This window comes from Galeopterus variegatus, unplaced genomic scaffold (genome assembly GCF_000696425.1).
Source record: "Galeopterus variegatus unplaced genomic scaffold, G_variegatus-3.0.2 Scaffold4568, whole genome shotgun sequence".
NCBI lineage: Eukaryota > Metazoa > Chordata > Mammalia > Dermoptera > Cynocephalidae > Galeopterus > Galeopterus variegatus.
Window position 1 is genome coordinate 169545 of NW_007730679.1, and position 7291 is coordinate 176835.

A 7291-nucleotide genomic window follows, 5' to 3' on the forward strand; every position below is an offset into this window, starting at 1 on the left:
GCGGGGCTGGTTTCCGCGCCGCCCCCGTGGGCTTCGGACGCGCCTCCCGTGGGCGCGACCCGCTGCGTCTCTTCCTCTCCCTCATCGGTCCTTCTCCTCTCCCCCTTTTCCTCAGCAACACGGATCGGGCGAGAGTGGAGCCGGGGCTCGGGCCCACGCAGCCCTCCAGCCCGCAAGGGTCCACACTGGGTCCCACACCCTCACACGCAGGTCTACAGCGAGGTCACAGGAGAAGGTCCTGGGAGCCGAGGCTGAAGAAACAACAGGCCTCACTCAGGGCCGGGAGCAACCGCCCCGCTGGCTTCCCGCACCGGCGTCCTCAGTGCTTGTCCTCAAGTCCGCAGTCCGAGGCTCCCGGCGCACACGCCACTGCGCTCGCTGCACAGTAACGAGGAGCACGTGGGCGCGCGGGAGGAGCCGCAGCAGACGCGCAGCGAGACTGTGAACCTCCCGGGGCCCTGACTGCTCTTGCATATTTCCCCAGCAACGGAGAAAGCAACTTTGTAGCAACCACCCTGAGGCAAACAGCGATGAGCTCCAAACCAGTTTTGGCCGGCTTGGGGAGTCTGTGTACTGTCTCACGGCGGCCCCTAATTTCACCTTTTGACAACACAAGGCCCCTTCAGTCTAATTCTTGAACCTTCATCCCCAAAAGAACATGGGTGTCACGTAACCTACCTGGTGCCGCAGTGCGCAGGCTGCTCATTCCCACTGGAATATGCAGGAGAATAACCCAGCCTTGTCCCACGTGTCCGGGTTTCTCTGCCTAGATCCTTAAAAGTGGCAGCGCCCCGGTGCTCCCGGAGCTTGGTTTATTTTAGGCGGTGAGACTGACCTTGCTCCTGGCTGTACAACCCACGATAAACACCTTTCTGTCAGATGCTCAAATCTCTGTCTTTGTGTTTCTCTTGACACACACGATAGACAAGGACTCTGTGGGTGTTTATCCACAACACCACCCGAGTATTCATGTGGCATTCCCTCTGTGCACACGCACCCCTAGGTAGGAAACCACACGAATAGTTGATTCTTTTGTAATAAAATTACATTCTTTCGCCTAAAGATCAATAGAACTGAGAATGAAGAGGTTTGACCAGTCCTGAGAATTAGATCATTTTTCGTTCAAAAGATACTCTCCTAGTGCCTTTAAGGACCTCTGAGTGCGTCCTCCGCCACCCAGGTGTTCAGTCTGGAGTAAACCTTCCCCGCAAGTGCATTCATTACAGGCACAGGCATGGAATCTGATATACTTTTTCCCTTAAAGTCTTCAAAAAACATCTGCTACTCTAATAAATAAGCCTGCAAGTTGCCAAAGCAAAATACCATAAGAGCAGAGAGCCCCATGTTTGTCCGGAATCTGCATTCCCACTGTCACGGTGACACCAGCCTCAGATTTTCTTCCCTACTGTAGTAAAATCCAGGTGCTACAGCCAAGTGGAGTAGGGGCTTCTGCCCCAGGAGGAAAGGTTCCTGAGACAGAAAGCCAGGTTGCTTCTGCCCAAGGAATTCTTACGAGCGGGGGACAGTGATGGTACAAGGCAGGGCACACTGGCTAAGAGCAAAGACCCTGGAAACATCTTTTAACTAAGTGTTGTGTGTCACCACATAAAAGGCTTGCTCCAAACCCAACAGTAGGCGCATGCCCACCCTTTCAAGTTGCCATCAGCAAAATAACTCAGACAGCTCTGTATAACCTATAGTGTCTCGTCCTTTCTAACCTCATGCTGTTTCACACTTCCATGCTGTTCTCATGGCCAGAAATGTCCTTTCTTAACCTTATTCATAGAAATAATATCTCTTTCCCAATGCAACTCAAATGTCACCTCCTCCAGGAAGCTCTCCTGAACCTTTCCCCATCCGGTGTGGTCACCCTGTGTTATGCTGCTTACTCCCCTATTCTCACTGCTCTTTACAGGCAGGGACAATGGTTGTCCTTCTTGACTTTGTCTCCCCAGGGTCTGTCAGAGAATACTTGACAGACACGAACAGCGAGTATGTGAAGACAGGGAGGGAAGGAGTGAGAAGCCAAAGGAGGGGAGAGAGTTGGACGAAGCAAAGTGAGTTAACAGTATTATTAACAATCTTGACAGTCCAAGTGGGGTTCACAAAGCTCCCCTAAATAAGAGGTCCACGGACGTTTTTCAACGGCATATGGCTCCACATAAAAACCTGGCCTCAAGCCCAGCCGATCCATTCTTGCTCAACTGCTATTGCCAGGGTAAAAGCAGTTCCCTTCCCAGAATGGTGGCTACCCCCTCTCTACCAGGGTGAGGAGGTACAGCTAGAAACGCCTCAACGTTGTAGAATCCTTTCCTGTCATAGAAAACATCCAAGAACTCGTGTCTGTACATTTTTAACAACCAATTCGCAAAGGCACATACAAAGAGCCGGCAGAGATGTTAGGCAGAGAGAGGATTTACAGACTAGACTGAAGTTTGAAAAGCAAATCAAACGAGTCATTGTCCAGGGCAGTTCAGGTCCCCCAGTCTGGAAACTGGGGCAAAAGCAAAGTCTCAGTAATACGAGAGAATGTTCATGAAATCAACTCAAAAGGGTTGGCTTTTGTTTTTGACCCACCCGACTGCAGGGGACCTTAGAAATGAAGCTGTAGTCTTCAAGCTTGACATTTAAAGAGGAAAGTAAAAATACTGCTATTTTAAGACATATAAAACACTCAATTAATAATGGAGGTCAGACCCCTAAACGCAGTCCACAGAACCTCAGCGACTAGAGTTCTCGGGTCGTCTCTGCCTCTGGCTGTGGGCTCCCTGGGTGTGGAGCCATGTTCTGTTCGTCTGTCTCTCCTGTGTGTCTCTCTCCTTTTTCCTACAGTGCTATGATCCACCTTTGCACTATTCCTCCTGACTATTCCCATGAAATTTAGAATTGCTTTTTTCTGTCTATCTAGTAAATTTTCTAAATGCTGCTAAGTCTTATTCTGTGCAAATAGGGAACAGTTCCTTACATTGCTTTATTTTTATCTGTGCTGTCTATATCTTCTTGTGGGTTTTATTTGTGTTTACAGTGTTATTTAATGCACATTTTACCCGCCCTTACAGTTTCACTTATTGTTGGTTAAATTTGCAGCAAATACAGCTTTGGGGGATGGTGCACCCCAAACACCTGGGCTGCATGACACAGACTAACCTACAAGCTACAGGTAAATTTCCTCAGTTTTAGCTAGACGAAAAAAGCCAACTAAAACAAATTACTTTCTTTTGAAGTCTTGCCTTAGCAGTGGCTCACATTCAAATGTTTGTTCGTCAAAAGGTTTCCTTTGTATGGGAATCATCCTGGGATTTTGCAACAGATGAAAGATTTAGTAAATTTAGTAACACACATAACCAAAAGCAATTGTAAAACCCTAGAATTAGGCAAGAATAGCCACTGGGACATTCATCATGTCTATAACATCCCCACAAAATCCTCCAAATGAAACCTTATACCTAAAGATCATGAGGCAATTAAGAAATGGAGATTATTTTTGCTTTTTGGGTGGCAAGGAATAAAGTTTGGCTGTGGGCTCCCTGGGTGTGGAGCCGTGTTCTGTTCATCTGTCTCTCTTGTGTGTCTCTCTCCTTTTTCCTACAGTGCTATGACCCACCTTTGCACTATTCCTCCTGACTATTCCCATGAAATTTAGAATTGCTTTTTTCTGTCTATCTAGTAAATTTTCTAAATGCTGCTGAGTCTTATTCTGTGCAAATAGTGGACAGTTCCCTACATTGCTTTATTTTTATCTGTGCTGTCTATATCTTCTTGTGGGTTTTATTTGTGTTTACAGTGTTATTTAATGCACATTTTATCCGCCCTTACAGTTTCACTTAGTGTTGGTTAAATTTGCAGCAAATACAGCTTTGGGGGATGGTGCACCCCAAACACCTGGGCCGCATGACACAGACCAACCTGCAAGCTACAGGTAAATTTCTTCAGCTTTAGCTCGACAAAAAAAGCCAACTAAAACAAATTACTTTCTTTTGAAGTCTTGCCTTAGCAGTGGCTCACATTCAGATGTTTGTTCGTCAAAAGGTTTCCTTTGTAAGGGAATCATCCTGGAATTTTGCAACAGATGAAAGATTTAGTAAATTTAGTAACACACATAACCAAAAGCAATTGTAAAACCCTAGAATTAGGCAATAATAGCCACTGGGACATTCATCATGTCTATAACATCCCCACAAAATCCTCCAAATGAAACCTTATACCTAAAGATCATGAGGCAATTAAGAAATGGAGATTATTTTTGCTTTTTGGGTGGCAAGGAATAAAGTTTGGCCCCTTTGATAAGGATCCTATTTAGACCCCCAAAGCACAGATGTCTTTCAATAATAGTCTTAGGAAGAATGGGGGAGGTGGGAAATGCAGAATGAATTCCATGCAAATCCCAATTACAGTATCATATTAAAGACAAGTGAGTGAAGTTTAAGCTAAATCATTTTAAAATAACGAGAACTACGGAGATCAACCTTCTGGAATTCCATGAGAATTAGAGACTCTCAAATCTGTCCAGAGCTGTTCCTTTTTATACTGACAAGTATCCAGAGCAGGTATGACATGGTTGTTGTCACCTTACTTAAGGCTTTGCTTGCAATCCTTAGAGAGGACAGTAAAGGAGGAAGGGGTGAAGAAAAATTGAAAGGCTGATTTGAATTTAAAATTTCCTGAGTGTAGATGGTCTTCCCAGGTCTTCCCAAATCCTATTCGGTTTTGCCGAATTCTAAATGTTTTTAAAAAATTGTTTATTGACCTAGGTGAGTAGTAATAGTGTTGAAATCATCAAACTAAAGCACAGGTTGAACTGGGCATAAAGCCCTCATGCTAAGAGACATTGAACACCACTTAGGAACGTTTTCAAGTAAATAAATAAAAAGAGAAGGGCCCATGTTCAAATGACAATATATTTTCACATTCTACTTCAGTCTTTTATCCATCTACCGGTGGTCTCCATTCAGAAAATCTGTTCAAGAAATAACGCTAACGATTATTAAAATTTTACTACATGGTTGGTGTTGTGCTAATTACTCTGAATATGCTAATTAATTTAATCCACGCAACAACCTTAGGAGGCAAGTTTTCTCATTATCTCTGTTTCATGAATGAGGTAACTGAAGCTGGAAGATGTTAAGTAATGTACGGAAGGCACACAGCTAGAAAGCAGAGAAAACTTGAGCTGCACCCTGTTAAGATGATTCTAAAACTCGTATTCTTAAATATTATGCAAGTGTTTTGGGAAATTATTATTATGGTGTTGAACAAAAGTGCTATCCATGAGCCTGTGGCAGCCTTCTTGGGCTCACTCATGTGTAGTTTCTCTGGATTAATTTTTCGTCCTCAAGCACAGGCAGGGACGTGAGATGCTGGGGGCCCGTGGGCTGTGGGTGGAAGTGGGTGGCCAGCGTGCAGCCCCGTGCCATGCCAGGCCCTGCTCCAGCAGCTGAGGAGGAATCCCCTGCTGAAACCACGAAGCCACAGCCACTGAGGACACGAATATCCAAGAAGAATATCCCAAGCTCTTTCCAGACCTCCTTGTCCTAATCTTACTGTCTTGTTCACTTGTGGGTTTTATTTGTGTTTACAGTGTTATTTAATGCACATTTTATCCGCCCTTACAGTTTCACTTAGTGTTGGTTAAATTTGCAGCAAATACAGCTTTGGGGGATGGTGCACCCCAAACACCTGGGCTGCGTGACACAGACCAACCTGCAAGCTACAGGTAAATTTCCTCAGTTTTAGCTAGACAAAAAAAGCCAACTAAAACAAATTATTTTCTTTTGAAGTCTTGCCTTAGCAGTGGCTCACATTCAAATGTTTGTTCGTCAAAAGGTTTCCTTTGTATGGGAATCATCCTGGGATTTTGCAACAGATGAAAGATTTAGTAAATTTAGTAACACACATAACCAAAAGCAATTGTAAAACCCTAGAATTAGGCAAGAATAGCCACTGGGACACTCCGGGTCTGCTCCCACCTGACTCCGTGTTCCAGGAGCTGGAACTCTATGAAATGCATCAACCAAACTGCCCTGCTCTCTGGCTTCCAGTTGGAGCTGGTCATTTGTAGGCAGTTATCTGAATGAAACAAATGTGACCTCTGTGAATTGACCCCTGGGTTGTTTATTTCTTCACAACAGGCTGAGATCTGTTAGCTCAGAAGTCCACAGGTGCCGAATTCAAATTTTTGGACATCTAATTATTTTAAAAATAGCCCAACAAGCAGATTCCTAGCTATTCAGAGCATTCCTGCTTTGCATAATGCACAAAATCCTCACACACAGTTGCTGACCCTCAGGGAGAGAGAGCCTCGAGGTTAGAAGGCCCCCCAGCTGCTGTGGCCCTTCGGTGCTCTCTGACCCTGAGACCCCATTGTGCTGCCGAGCATCATCCCCTAAACATGTCAGCCCCTCCTCTGGTCCCCCTCGCCCCAGGAGTTCCCATGTCCCCTGCCCCTCCTGAATGGACAGTCTGTTCTGTGAGGGGCTTTGCCTCCAGTGCAGCCCCGTCCAAGCACCCTCAGTAGAGCTTACTGGGCGTTATGCCTCTTGGGGTCACATCTTCCTCCTTGTTCATTCCCACATACTTTGACCCCTTTCCAGAAGCATCAGGAGGAAATTTTAGTTCAGGAGATGAGAGAGGTCAAGGTATTTATCCTCTGACCGTACTCCCTACAAGATTACAGCTGGGCAGTGATAGTGTCCTTTCCCCACATCCACAGGTCTTTTGGGGGGCAGGCTTCTCTGTCAAATGCAGATCCTGTAGGCATCCCTTCCCTTGGCCTTTCAGGCCTAGGATGTTATCAGCTTCTCACTGCTGTTAGCCCTGGGAGGCTAACTATTCCTCATTTCCCTTAACCCTGTCTACCCATTTGTAAACACACACTATTTATGAAGTATGTCTATTTCATGCCAAGACCCTACTTCATGCCAGGATTCCATTCACCAGGCCTATCCACTTCTTTTTCTATTCATTTCGTGTGGGGAACTCCCAATAAGGCCACAGATTCGGCCTGAGGGAGAGGTAGTGAGGTGGTAGGAAAGGTACCATAGGTGTATGAGTACCTGTGCATGCATGTCACTCACCTGTGCCCTTTGCACATTCTCATGGCCAATCTCACACATACCACTTCCCTTAATAACACCCAGTTCACAATGGGCATCTTGGTATCCCATGGTCAGACATTCGGTCTCTACAAGGGACTAGTAGCAAGTAAGTCAGCAGCTGCTTTTATTTTATTTTATTTTATTTATTTATTTATTTTTGTCTTTTGTCTTTTTCCGTGTCCGGCAACGGATCGCAA

The 7291-nt window shown here is 45.4% G+C and overlaps 1 pseudogene; it reads right to left on the bottom strand.

Annotated features, from left to right (window-relative positions):
* Window positions 1-474, bottom strand: part of LOC103603351 — a 96388-nt pseudogene extending 95914 nt beyond the window's left edge.
* Window positions 475-7291: the final 6817 nt, after the last annotated feature.